General features: G+C 41.9%; 1 protein-coding gene and 1 long non-coding RNA gene across 2 annotated transcripts in view; both read right to left on the bottom strand.

The window, feature by feature from the left end:
- Window positions 1-381, bottom strand: part of LOC120812756 (transcriptional enhancer factor TEF-1-like) — a 46,431-nt gene extending 46,050 nt beyond the window's left edge. The window contains exon 1 of the mRNA XM_040168943.2: window positions 7-381. The gene's annotated coding sequence lies outside the window, so the exon portion shown is untranslated. The remainder of the gene's footprint in view (window positions 1-6) is intronic.
- A 6,324-nt stretch (window positions 382-6,705) lies between these two features.
- Window positions 6,706-14,809, bottom strand: LOC144391168 (uncharacterized). The gene is made up of 2 exons (XR_013455056.1): window positions 10,042-14,809; window positions 6,706-9,031 (listed from the first exon to the last, which is right to left on the bottom strand). It is a non-coding gene; the product is annotated as an uncharacterized LOC144391168 (long non-coding RNA).
- Between the last annotated feature and the right edge of the window lie 361 nt (window positions 14,810-15,170).

Here is a 15,170-nt window from a genome sequence, read left to right as displayed (position 1 = left end):
ACTTACCTCGAATCATATGCCTCTTGGATTAAGTCCCACACTTTTCCACGGATCCAAGTCGCTACGTTGGAAGCACTTCACGCCAACTCCTGGGTCCCCCCTCGCTGCTCTGACGACCCGGTAGAGGCACGGGGGGTGTCGGGAGGCGCCTGTTTGCATAAAGCGCGCAGCGTGTCTCCCGAAGGATGCGAAATATGCGCGGAATGGGAGCAGGAATGAAATGAACGCGGTGGACTGAGTTGAACGGATGGATGGAGCGAGGAGTGAGTGAGGGATGGGGAGGGTGGGTGGTGACAGAAGCAGAAAAAAATAAAAACGAAGAGAGGGAGCGCGAGGGGGAAGGGGCCGCAGTGTATGTGCTGCGTTCACAACAACAAAAGAAAAGAGTGCAGCGCCCAAACTCTACTCGGGTGGGGGAAGGGTGGGGGGTGGGGGGGTCGAGCAGCTGACAACAAATCCATTAAAGACAAAAAAAAAGATATTGACACAATATCTGTGTGCGAGTATTGGTCTGGGTATTTGTCAAGTCACATCAAACCCATAACAATAAAAAAAAGTTTTCAGGGATGAAAAATGAAAAGTCTGATTTTCAATTATCAAAATTCATTTTTTTGACACTTTCGCAATTCTAAAATAAAAAAAAGATTATTCTTACATATCTAAAGGTTTAATTCATAGATGCATTACTTGCTTGGATTTTCTACAGCCTTACCCGGTGTGGTATGACCGTTGAATAAACATCCTTTGCTACTTGTGTCTACTGCCCAATATTTTATTATCTATAATTATCTTCTCATGTGTTTATTTCAGTTTATTGTGGTCACAGTGGCTGTTTAGCGAAGGTTACATGGACTAACTCCACACTCAATAATGTGTAAATGTGTGTAAGACTTGTATATATGTGTATATATATTTAAAACGTTTTTTAAATATATACACGAAATAACATTGCCGCTGATAAGAGGCGAGAAGCAAGGACAAAACAGCTTTGGAGACAATGACTCTTTGTATTCAACCAGAGGAGTCGCCCCCTGTTGTTCATTAAAGAGAATGCAAGTTTCAAGACACTTCCACATTGCCTTCATTTTGACAGACACAGAAGTCTCAGCCTGGCTTCAAGTTAAAACCAGACCATTTTAACTTTACTTGTCAAGTGGTCAAATTAAATTGATTTACCCCCCCCCCCCCCCTCCCTCTCCCCAGGACTGCATGGAACCGCTGGCCTTACCAGAACAATCTTTTAATGCAGCAGGCAGCAGCCTCTGCCTCATGAAAGGAATTGTTGTTTACTACTAAGGTCTGCCGGTCTCAGGTTTCACCCCTGCAGACACTGTTTGACTGTCATCTCCCCCAGAGGGAGGGGCTGTGACATGAAACAAACACAGATATGCCAGGGTCACAAAGCCTGAAACACCGACTGCAACTTGACACCACAGGCCGGCCGGCAGGCCAGCAAGCTAGCATTCCACATGGCACACGGTGTCTGTGTTTGTGTGCCCGAGTAAAATTCTCACAACTGTATACAAACGCGCACACACACACACACAGCTGGTTCACATGTTGATTATGGGGAGAGTGTACTTTTGTGACGTCTTTGCGGAGGCATTTTCAGAGCAGTGCAAACACAAGAGCAGGCTGCTGAAACACTCAGCCAGGTGATGGTAAGGTCAATAGTCTGACCTTGTGTGTGACCTCGCCTTGTATCCTGATGTTTTCTTAATGCGTCTATGCCTGTAGATCCTGTATCTCTTCCATTGACGCTAAAATACATTTATTATTTAGAAAGTGTATCAAGTCAGCATTAGCTGAGATTATTTCTCTCTTGCAGCAAAGGATTGCCGACTCACAAGAAAAAAAGATCGTAACGAGTGCTCCGATCTAGAATAGTACAGCCATGAAATCCCACAAGACCGTCACTCCTGGGAAACTCTTCGAGATCCTAAAAATAATTTTGTGGCAGAACGAGTTTTGTCTGTTAGCTCCACTTGGGAGCGACGCCACTTTAACTGGAACCTTGTAACCTATGCATTTATATAAATCTGAGTATAATTGAATATGGGTTGTCTCCCCCTGTGCTTGAAATGATAGAGGGTGGGGGGGGGGGGAAGGCAGAGTGCGTCCGATGGGAAGGGAAGCAAGAACTTCAGCTCCCGTGTCTGCGGGGAGAAATCTGAACAACACGGGTGTGGTGTCTCCACATGAGCGAGTTTTAGGGTGGCATTTCTGCACAGGCTGAAAGCAACTGCCAAACGTTTTGGCTTAGGCTAGTAAAAATTCCATAGAAGCTTGAATATACACAAAAACCCTCGATTTATTTAAATAAACCCTTGCATCTTAACCTTGCATTCTCTCTCTACTGGCCATCAGGGGGCGACTCATCCACTTGCAAATCAAAGTCTGGTTGTATAAAAGTCTATGAGAAAATTACTCTACTTCTCTCTTAACTTATTACTACCTAAGTAAACATTTTAAACATGAGTGTATAGTCGCAATCTGTAGTTTTATGTCTCTTTCAATACAGCCTGATGTTTATAGTCAATTTGTGTCGAATTAGTAAAATAGACCATATAGCAGGGTAGGTGCGGGTTTATTGTGATTGACAGATCTCTGCTGCTATCTGAGTCATATAAATGTAATTCAAGTAAGAAGTATAGTCTTTTCTCATAGACTTATCAACAATCCGACTTATTTTTGCAACAACAGGAGTTTCCCCCTGCTGGTTAGTAGAGGGAATGCCAACTTTAAGACACTTCACTCTGCAAAAACAATAGGTAAAAATGTATATTTCTTCTCATAAAAGTTTACGTAATCTAAACCAGATGTTCGAGAGAGTTTGCTTGTGCAGGGCCCAATTTAACCTTCAATATATACACCTAAGTATTGTGCACGTTTTGTGCAAGCCAGATTTTTTATACAAGGAAAAGAGTAAGTTCCTGCACTGTATTCAAGGCTTTATAGGCCCCTATTGTTTTGAAATGTACTTTCAGAAGCAAAGGAATGTGTTTATTCTTCCTTTCATACTTACTGTATCATTAGCAGCCTTGAAACTGTATGAATATCCAATATGGAATCTTCAATAAATCAAAACTGTTTTAAAGTTAAAGTAAATGGTCCATAATTATTAAATGAACATGATGTCTTGAAGACCTGAGAAAATTGAGACCATAAAATTGTGTAGCTTATAGACTACACACTCAGACTTGTTTTTGTAACCAGGGGAGTTGCCGCAGTAGAGATGCAAGTTTTAAGACACTTCTGCATGAATTATCTTCAAAGAAAAGGAGGTTGCCGCCTGATTTCATGCAAAGCCTTCGCCAGGTTCATTGAGACATCAGGAGGAAATGTCTTCACCCATCCACTCTGACCACCACTGCTCTGACCACCTGACCTGCTCCACCAATGAGCTCCCCTACTTCCCATGTCGGCCACCCGTTATGAGATCCTGGTCTGGTATCTGACATCTTTGCTACCTTTTCTAGGCACGTTTCTTTGAGCACCACAGGATAGCTTTAATAACATAGCTAACTAAACAAGAAATGCTATTGTGAATACATAGTATGACATACAATTTGAACTGTATTTTCATTACATACAGGCTGCAAATAAGATTGTGGAAACATCGTATAACTTCAAAAGGTGTAGACTGGATTGAGAAACAAAACCGAGCAGCCAATGAAGTGATCTAGTGGAACTCAGAGCTCCAGGTAAACTGAGCCTCCTCTCCTATTGTGTTTTAAAACGCTCCCTTTCATGAAACATGGGGGAGCAGACCAGACTGCTTTTGAATTTTTGGACATTTATTTGACGTATGGATAGATAGAGCCACATTGACAAGAAAGATAGTGGTTACACGGCCAGGTTTGGGAGCTCAATTTCCACGGTTGCCATTGATCAGGACGCTCCGTAACGGAGAGAGGAAGAATGAACAAGTCAAAAGAGGTCACAAGTGTCCTTTCGCTCTTCTGCAGCCTCTCAGAATAGGGAGTGCTGATCTAATCAGATTTACCTTTGGTGTCATTATGTGCATGATAAGTGATCGGGGACTACAGACCGCACCTTCCTGCACCCAAAGGACTACAACTGCAGGACATATGTTCCAGGAATGAACTACCGATCATACACAATTATAAGTCAAAGTTATTTATCGTACAGTAATCCCTTAAACACGTGAGGGTACGGCCATCGTTTAGTGTAAACGATTTGCACAAGATCATGGTTCATGTAAATGATTTCATGCACAGCGACAAGCTTTTGTATCCACTCGCATTTCCCGTCATCGTTGGAGTTCTTCTTACTCGTGGTATATGTGTCACATAACAGGATATATTGTATGAGTCTAGTATGATACCCCCTGCGCCCCGTCTCTCCAGCGCTCTCCATCTCTTCGCAGAATGGCAAATTGATGTTGTCGTATTCATCCTTAAGATCGAGGGGGAGTTTCTTGTAAACAACTGCAAAATGAGATATGTCAGAGCATGTACATCAATACACTTATGACCACTGAAGTAATCCTGCTGTACTTTGTAACCTTACCTACATGGAGTGTCAGCCATTATTGGGCTGTACAGCCGAACCTTTTATCTAATGCGACATAATATAATAATGTCATACTTTATTGATCCTCAAAAGGAAAACAGTCTTTTTTTCCCCTTGCCATAGTTCATAAAGGGGTCAGAGGTCGATACCAGTTGAAGGGAAGCACCTGATAACCTGCTGGAGTTTGATCAAGTTAGCTATAGTGCGGCATGGGAGTATCTATAAAGCCATGATCCAGACTTAGACGGTAGTTGTTTTGCTGTGAGAAAATTAAGCCCCAGTTCAACGTGATCGGATTACTTGGGGTAATATTCCAACATTTTGTTTAAAAATGTAAGCTCCGATTTAAAGTGTTGGTAAGGCTACTTTTAGAACATTATGAGAAAACATTAAATGCGTCGTTGTTTTGTTTTTGTCAGAATTAGAATCAGGACCATTTATTTTCATTTATTTACTTATTTAAATGTGGTGCACATACAAGGAATTTGTCATGGTGAGTTGAGTTTTAGACCAGACAAAGTTGTTTTTTTGCTCTTCACCAACTATATCATCCAATATAGAAAAGGCTCGGCTTGACTTAATTTTGCTACCAGTTGCTTTTCTTAATTTAATCATTGGGAGTACCCACTCTTGATTTGTGTACCTTTTGATAGTTCCTTTTACTGTTACCGTAGAAACCATAAAACGGAAATACGGAAATACCACAGTTTTCTCGTTTTTTGGTTTTATGTCAAAAATGGTAAAACTGAAGTGGGCGGTCATTTTTTTGTTTTTTGTTTAGAACCAAAAAAACGAGACAAACTGACAATTTTTACCAAATCCCTTTTGGGGTTTTGCCCATAAAATGAAAATACAAAGCGTAGCCGGTCCGTGTACGGTCGGAATGATCCTTGTAGGTCTGTGTACCTTTTGATAGTCATTCTACAGAAAAGGTGGAGTTAAGGTAGTAAAAATATTCTGAAATGTATTTCTTCTTTCATACCAAAAACTTCTTTTAATCTATTGACCAACTTCTAAATGTAATGAATCCACAAAATGGCAACATTTTGTAATAAAACTGCAGACGTTTTCACAATATTGTAAGGATTCATTTGTTTTGCCGTTTTTTTCTGCCAAACTAACAAGTTAAGAATATTTTGAGATACTATCTGAAAAATGTATCATTGCATTACCAATCAATACAGAAAAAATAGCATATAGTATCACATTACTGAAAAAACATTTAGTAACACCAGTGACGCAATATAACACCAATGAGATTCTTGAAGACAGCATTTTTCATATAATTTCCATACATGTTTCAAACTATTTATCAAAAACAAATAAAGGGCTTGCCACCGTAAACAAACGAAATTGGAAATAAACATAGCTACCAGTGAAACTCTAAAAACAGTCAGTCTTGCAGTCTGTATGTGGCTCATTTATACAGGGATGTCACTGGTGTTACCAGGAGGAGGAGTAACACCAGTGACGAGTTAGAGAAAAACCTGCAATTTTTACAAAATGCCTGCCATGTGTCAGACCATATGTTTTCAGGAAAATTAAAACCGTTCAATATAAATCAGTTTTCATGTTCAATTTTGGACCTTGCGACTAATAAACGAGTAACACAAATGACAGGCTTAAAAGCTTCATTCATTTATATCACTGTATTTTGAAGAAATTAAGTAAGACATCTGACTTACCATATAGCTATGTCCACTGAATTTCCTTAAAGGACCTCTTGATCCAGAGTTTTGTGTCACAATAACACCAATGACATAATTCTTTGTAACTGGTAGTAATTTGGTATTTTTAATAATATTTTTTACGTTTTTTTTTAATCATGTGGATGTTATCTTTATTATTTGTAATGTTCAATGTAACAATACATTTGAATTAACCCATTCCATTTTTTTTATATAGAAAAGGGCTTGACTTCCATGAAAGACAAAAGTGACAAAGCAATTCCTAGATCTTAGTTTGGTAAATACATTGCCAAAATGTAACATTAAATATTGGATGAATAAACTTAGTTTTATGATTCCAAGGACAGTCTTTACTAATTGTACATATATAATTTGTGCCAGGGGCGGTTCTGCATTGAATGGCGCCCAGGGCGCCCCCCCCCCCCAAAAAAAGTCTGCAGTTATATATATATATTTTTATTTTAACATAAGTGAGAGAATTACATTAGAAAAACACAATTAACAGAATCTAGTTACTCTTGCAATTACAACAGGAAACACACATTTGCACAAAATATACAATACAAAAGAACAATATACAAATAAAATATAGAATAAATATTGTAAATAGCACAAATTCTTCATCACACAAATGTGGAAACACACTAAATACAATCGAACTGTTTCACTATTGCACTAAGAACAGAAAACACAAACTAAATCTAAAACCTGACGTTTCTGGCCTTCCTTGAAGCAAAATCATCAATAATATCTTTGAATAAAAACTGCTCCCCTATTGAATGATTGATGCTGATGACACCAAGGCCAGTGAGCCGTTTCTTGGACATGGTTGACCTAAGGTATGACTTGATCAACTTCAGTTTGGAAAAGCTCCTCTCTGCTTGAGCCACAGTGACTGGCAGAGTAAGTGCAATCCTGAGAGCAGTCCAAAAGTTGGGGTAGATCTCGGATAGATCCTTGTCATGCACAAAAGTGATTAGCTCAAGGACGCTCATGGTCTTTGATGGCAGGTTCAATTCAATTCAATTCATTTTATTTTGTGTAGCCCATAATTGCAAATCACACATTTGCCTCAGAGGGCTTTAAAGTCTGTACAGATAACACATCCTCTGTCCCGAAACCCACCATCGGCACAGGAAAAACTCCGCAAAAAATGAAAAAACCCTTCCATGAGGGAAAAAAGGGAAGAAAAAGGGAAGACTCCTGGGATGGACAGACTGCAATGGATGCCATGTGTACAGAATGAACAATGTATAATACATGCAATTCCTATGACAGAAATGATTCAAGAAATTGTGAGTAGTAAGCCAGGCGTACAGCAGGACCACTGCAGGGGCAACCACCATCAGATAGAACCACCATCTACAGAAGCCTGTGGGGAGGGAGAGCATAGAGACTTTAGGAGAGGGTAATGTTGGTTTACGAGTACAGTAATATGATTAATATCTAAAATAATAGTGATGATGATGGCAGCAGCAGGCGTCAGCAGGGCCACGGTAGGTGTCAGGACAAGGGTCCCGAAGGAACCACAATCTACGGAGACCTGCTAGGGGAGAAAGCACAAAAAAAAACTCCCAGAAAGAAGCTGATTTAGTGATGTGCATTAATAAAACGTGAATTATGGTAGAACGAGAGCGTGAGAGGAGCTCGGTGTGTCCTAAGAAGTCCCCCGGCAGTCTAAGCTTGTAGCACCTTAACTAAGGGCTGGTCCGGGCTAACCTGAGCCACCCCTAACTATAGGCAGAATCAAAGAGGAAAGTTTTAAGTTTTACTTTAAAAGAGCTGACTGAATCTGCCCCCTGGACTGAAAGTGGAAGCTGGTTCCACAAAAGAGGATCTTGATAACTGAAGGCTCTGGCCCCCAGCCTACTTTTTAAAACCATAGGAACAACAAGTAACCCAGCATCTATGGAGCGCAGCAGCCTTGTAGGGCAATAAGGTGTTACAAGCTCTTTAAGATACGATGGTGCCTCACCAGCAAGTGCCTTGTAGGTGAGGAGAAGTACCTTAAAATCTATTCTTGATTTAACAGGGAGCCAGTGCAGAGAAGTTAATACAGAAGTGATATGATCCCTTTTCTTATTTCTTGTTAATACACGTGCTGCAGCATTCTGAATCAACTGGAGAGGCTTAAGAGATTTACAAGAGCAGCCCGATAACAAAGAATTACAGTAGTCCCGTCTGGGGGTGACAAACGCATGAACTAATTTTTCTGCATCACTTTGAGACAGGAAGTTCCTGATTTTTGATATGTTACGTAGATGAAAATAGCAGTTCTTGAAGTCTTCTTTATATGCGAGTGTCACGACCTGGCTCTTTGGGCCATGACAAGATTGGAGTTACACTGGTTTCCGAGGTGTAACATTCTTTATTTAACACACAAAACAACGAAAAACCATAACCATTCCAGATGGGATGCGAATGTCAGTATTATCAGTAGTGTAGGATGTGCATGAGGGTAAAGTGTAAATGGTGGGTGTTGTCCAGGGCATTTAACCCAAAGGAAAACCGGATTCAACAGGCGGCTGCCCTACCACACCGGACGTCTGCTGGAGAGAGGAGAGAGCGACAGAATCAATGAATGAACACAGGGCTTTCTAATCTCAGGGCACCTGGCCCAGGTGCCTTCAATCACCAAATCTCATTGGAAGGCTGCTGCCTCCACAGCAGGGGTCGTCACACCTCCCCCCTTAAGACGGGGTCCCGACAGGGATCACCGCAAACTCCAAAAACAACAACAACAAAAAAAACATACTACCTTAGCACCCTCCACATTGAAACTACGCCCCAGCTCTGCAACCAGGTACCTAAAAGAAGCATTTTAAGAGAGAGACGAGAACAAAGTGAAGAATGACAGGAGTTACATTTCATGATCACAATATTAACCCTGACCACTACAATTCAGACCATTGACAGTGTCACCCAAGCCATCCCGCAGAACTGCCAAGGGACCACGCACTGTATGGCCAAAAACAAGGTCATTGGGACTAAACCCAGTGCTCTCCTGAACACCTTCTCGGGCTGACAACATCAGCCAAGGTAGTCCTTCCTCACAATCTCTCCCTTTCTCTGTGCAGTACGCATGCAACAAGGACTTCAATGTCTGGTGAAAACGTTCAAATGCTCCCTGACTTTGCGCATGATAAGGAGACGCACGGTTATGAGTCACCTTCAACCGTTTCAACATCTGTCCAAACAAGTGCGATGTAAAGTTCGAACCTTGGTCGCTCTGAATCACACGCGGAACGCCAAAAATTGAAAAGAATTGTGTCAAGGCCTTCACTATTGATCTTGCAGAAATTGAACGCAAAGGATATACTGCAGGATATCTTGTTGTCTGGCACATCACAGACAGCATATAAGAACAACCAGACCTTGAGGTTGGTAAAGGCCCCACACAATCTATGATCAAATGCTCAAACAAAGTGAAAAACGTATCAGGATCCTTCTCATTAAATCTGGGCATTAAACGCAAATTAGCCCCAACATCGAACCCGAGACGAACAGACTCCGGGAAACCTTCCTCTGCCATAGTCTGCGAAAGCTTACCGTCACAAATCAAACTCAATTTATACTGCTGCAATTCCAGTTTCATTTTTTCTGTTTGCTGCCGAACCTTTTCGATTTGAATTTGCCGCTCAGTTTCCAAGTTTAACCGGATCATCAGCAGCTCCTTCTGCTGCTCAAAAAAAACCCGACAAGGAAGACAGACCAAACAGAACGCACCGTATTACCCCCCAAACACACACAAACGAAGGCAACTTGCCCCGCGGAGTATTCCCCCTAACTGCCTAGTCCAAACTCTTACTAAACTCACCTAGTCTTCATGCAGCTTGCGGTGGGTAATTACGCACTGGAAACCAGCAGGTCTGAGAAGTCACCCACAAGTAGGCCACAACGCAGGATCCCACAGACGTGCTCCCGAGACAACCGTCCATAGACAGCTGACACTAACCACGTTGCCACAACACTACAAAAAAAACTGACGTAACCCAAAGGGGAGACGCCACTATAACCTGACAGGGAAACTCCAAACACAGCGCATCAGGGCGGCAACACGTACTTTCTCTTTGGACCACGCGTAATCGACTTCGCGAAAGAGAAAAAAAAACCTCTAATCTAAACGCTTCCACAACCAGAACTACAACGGACCAAAGAACTACAACGGACCAACGAACCAGAGCTACAACGAACCAGAGCTACAACTACAACGGACCAAAGAACTACAACGAACCAGAGCTACAACTACAACGGACCAAAGAACTACAACGAACCAGAGCTACAACTACAACGGACCAAAGAACTACAACGGACCAAAGAACTACAATACCAACGAACCAGAGCAAAACCTTCAAAATCCAGCATGACTCCCAAACTTTCCGCAACAGAGACAACCTGGCGATCACCACCAAACCAAACGCGCACCAACCGCTCACAACTGATCCACACAAAAACACGCGTCACACGAAATCTACACACTTGATCAACAAACAAATCACTGACCAGAATTGGACGAGCCCCCATTTGTCACGACCTGGCTCTTTGGGCCATGACAAGATTGGAGTTACACTGGTTTCCGAGGTGTAACATTCTTTATTTAACACACAAAACAACGAAAAACCATAACCATTCCAGATGGGATGCGAATGTCATTATTATCAGTAGTGTAGGATGTGCATGAGGGTAAAGTGTAAATGGTGGGTGTTGTCCAGGGCATTTAACCCAAAGGAAAACCGGATTCAACAGGCGGCTGCCCTACCACACCGGACGTCTGCTGGAGAGAGGAGAGAGCGACAGAATCAATGAATGAACACAGGGCTTTCTAATCTCAGGGCACCTGGCCCAGGTGCCTTCAATCACCAAATCTCATTGGAAGGCTACTGCCTCCACAGCAGGGGTCGTCACAGCGAGTTGTAGGTCATTTCCTGGTCGAAGAGAACTCCCAGATTCCTGACGGTGCTGCTGGGTACCAGAGCAATTCCATCCATAAAAACTGTATCACGTGACAGCTGGCTTCGAAGGCGCTCTGGGCCTGTCAGGATAACTTCCGTTTTTTCTGAGTTTAGCATCAGGAAGTTGCCGGTCATCCAAGTTTTGATGTCTCCAAGACATTCAAGTCTAACTAGCAGGTCCGTCTCTTCTGGCTTGATCGACAGATACAGTTGAGTATCGTCAGCATAACAATGGAAGTTTATGCGGTGTTTCCTGATAAGATCGCCCAAAGGAAGCATATAGAGGGTAAATAAAATCGGTCCAAGTACAGAACCTTGTGGGACTCTGTGACCAACGTTGGTGGTCTTTGAGGATTCACCGTTTACAATGATAATCAAAAGTTATTTTCATGGGCTTAGTTGGGGGTTTGCTGTCTTGTCTTGATTTAAGAGTTAGGTAAGGGGGGAAGCAGGATGTGCCGAGCAGGCAGACACGAGTCTGACAAGATGGGGAGTCAGTTTCTGTCCTGGCTGAGGAATGCAAGGTCTGCGGGTCAACTAGTAGATTTGCCAGCAAAAGGGGGGTTTAGAGACACACCAACACTATTCAACATACACACTCTGTTCGCTGATGTTTACGTTAAGTCAGGAGTCCGGACATTGGATGTGACCGGATCTTTAGATACGGGGGGTGGAAGGTCCTCCTCTACAAACATGATGTTCTTGCTGATGTTAGTGAGTTGTTCTTCCGGCCTGTGTGCTGCATGAACTGCTCCTGCCTTTGCAAACGCAGCGCTGATACTTGACCTGTGATCTGACAAATAAATTTCCCGGAACGAGAGAAGTCGTTCGGCTGAATTTTTGATAACCCCGACCAGGCTTCAATTCTTGAACACGTATTCTTACAACAACCACAAACTGGGATCGGTCCGATAAGTAGTATTTAAACCAGCTGAGTGCAGTTGCTTTGATACCAATTAAATGTTCTAGTCTCTGCAACAGGATACAATGGTCTGTGGTATCAAATGCGGCACTGAGGTCCAGCAAGACAAGAATAGAGATGAGTCCTTGGTCGGATGCAAGTAGAAGATCATTCGTAATTTTCACCAGTGCTGTTTCTGTACTGCGATGCGCTCAAAATCCTGACTGGAAATCCTTGAACAAAGCATTGTTTTGTAGAAAGTCACATAATTGATTTGCGACGGATTTCTCAAGGATCTTAGAGAGGAAGGGAAGATTAGAGATAGGTCTGTAGTTAGCCAACATCTCTGGAGCAAGAGTAGGTTTCTTAAGAAGAGGTTTAATTACAGCTACCTTGAAGGACTGTGGTACATGTCCTGTCAACAAAGACAGATTCATAATATCTAATAAGGATGTGCTAACTAAAGGAAAAACTTTCTTAAGCAGCTTGGTCGGAATCGGATCCAAGAGACAAGTAGAAGATTTAAACTTTGAAAATAAAGAAGTCAGTTGATCAAGGTTGATGGAAGAGAAGGCATCCAAACAGGCATCAGGGCTCACTGCTGCACCCAAGGTTCCTACATCGGAGGACAGGTCGGCACTGGTTGAAGGCAGGAGACCATCAATTTTCTCTTTGATAGTCAGAATCTTATCATTGAAGAAGTTCATGAAGTCGTTACTGGTGAGGTCCAAAGGAATACACGGCTCAACAGAGCTGTGACTCTCTGTCAGTCTGGCTACAGTACCGAAGAGAAACTTGGAGTTGTTTTTATTTTTCTCTATTAATGATGAGTAATAAGATGCTCTTGCGTTACGGAGAGCCTTCTTATATGTTTTAAGGCTGTCTTGCCAAACTAGCCTAGATCCTTCTAGATTCTTAGATTTGGTGGAACGCCATAATCGTTCAAGTTTCCGCACAGTTTGCTTTAGGTTCCGTGTTTGAGGGTTATACCACGGAGCAGACTTCCTTCTTGTTGCTATTCTTCTTTCCAGAGGAGCAATAGCGTCCAGCACCACTCTCAAAGAGCCTGTAGTAGTATCGACAAAATTATCGATCTAGGACGGACTGAGGTTCTCATAGGAGTCTTCTTGTATCCTGAGGCAGGGCAGTTCTTAATTTAAGTTCTTAATTTCCTGCACAAGCTTTCTACTGTCCAAATCAGAGTGTCCCTTAAAGTGCAGTGTGGTGCCTAGTGCCTCGCATTGCTCTGCCAGCTCTTCATCTGCAAGACTTGGGAAATGTGTCAACACCCTGAATTTATTTCCCACATTTTCCAATGTGGAAAATCTCTCCTTGATGGCTGATGTGGCTGCATCAACGACAACATTGAAGAATCCAACCTCCAACTTCTTAAGTGCATCGCTGATAGGCTCATCATGTGATTCATATGAGAAGTGGCACTTTGTAGACCTCAGCCTTTGTTGTTTTAAAACAGCCTCAACATTCATTTCTTCACAAATGTCTTTGGCCGCCACACACACACACACACACACACACACAAACTCACCTGAAGGCTCATGCTGGGGAGAAGTACAGGCAAAGAGGTCTTCGTCTTCAATATCAGATATCTGTGTAGCTGAGAAGATTGATGGTAGCTCATCCTGAAGGACCATTCCAGAAGAGGCCTGTGTAGCTGATGAGGTAGATGGCTGGTCCTCATCCTGAGGCTCTGAGACTATTTCAGCAGAGTCATGTGTAGCAGGGGAGGTAGGTGGCTCCTCCTGACCAGTAGCAGAGGATCCTCCAAAATATTTTAAAAGTGACCCTGAAATTGTAGTTGATTTGCAATTGAAATTTAAATCAAAAGACCGTAGGATTATGTTTATACAGCTAAAACAGTCTGGGGCCAAATTGACCCCAAACGTAATATAGTAGGGTTAAATAAACATGCCCTTACACTAAATGTCTTTCATTACATGCTATATTAATCTAACTTTTAGGGAGGAAACATTAGCTCCTCGGTTACAGCCTTGAATTCTATGCATGGCACACTTTTAGTTCTGACTGTTAAACAATACTTTGTCACAAAATACAGTTGTAGCAAATAGCAAATGTCCGTCTTTGAAACTACCTACGGACTTGAGAATTCCGTTGGTTAATCACAGGACTAACATTAAACCAAATGATGGAAATAAATAATAAATGAACTTCTAGCAGTTTTGTTGCAAAGCACATATTATGGTGAAATTACAAACCTTGTGTTTGTTGAGTTAAAACCGAATTATTGTTGTATAAGCATTAAGCAACATAGCAAAAGAAAAAGAGTTACCCCACCAATTAATTTATGACACGTGTATAATCATACAGAGAGACAACATATTTGCATACCTCCATCTTTTGCTCGTTTCTCCTCCTCTTCTTTTCTGTTCTTTCTGTAGTGGGAACCTGATGATTTGAACCTTTTTCTGTCCATCTCTGTTTTTATTTGCCTCTGACTCGACAAGCAACAGATTTCCCATTCCCCCAACACTGTCAGTCACGACCAGAAGTCAAGACTAAACCAATTAACCTTTGTGACAGGTGACACATAATCGTTTTGTATTACCAATTTTTATTGCCCATTTCACATAATTCATAAAAAACAAAAATGTGCAGGAACTATAGGCTTGCATTTATCATTATTGAAATGTGCGTTATTTGTAAGAAAGTCGGGGTGTGACTGACTTTAGCCCACTAATTACATTAGCGTATTTAACAGTCCTCCCCCCCCTCCCTTCTCCGACCGTTCCATTTGGGTGACCCAGAGGTGAACTGACCCCCGCGCGCCCCTCCCTTTTCCCCTTCTGTATGTAGGTAATAAAAAAGCTAATAATAAAGTTAAAAATATAGTTTAATCAAAGTGGTTTTTAGTCGCACACCCGCTGCTGTTGGCTCTGATATTTTCCATGCATTGGGTCAGTGAACGCAGAGCTGACAGTTCAATGAGACGCAGAGTAAACGTCTTCACATTTCCACCAGTAGGTGGCAGATTACGTGTATTTAAACCATAGATGAATATATATTTAATAGTGTTTAAGTTATTTATCGAGGTTATTACAGATGTATTTACTGCTA

Source organism: Gasterosteus aculeatus, chromosome Y (assembly GCF_964276395.1).
Source record: "Gasterosteus aculeatus chromosome Y, fGasAcu3.hap1.1, whole genome shotgun sequence".
In the NCBI taxonomy this organism is placed as follows: Eukaryota; Metazoa; Chordata; class Actinopteri; order Perciformes; family Gasterosteidae; genus Gasterosteus; species Gasterosteus aculeatus.
The sequence above is the reverse complement of the archived record's forward strand: the minus strand, read 5'-3'. Positions and strand labels throughout refer to the sequence as shown.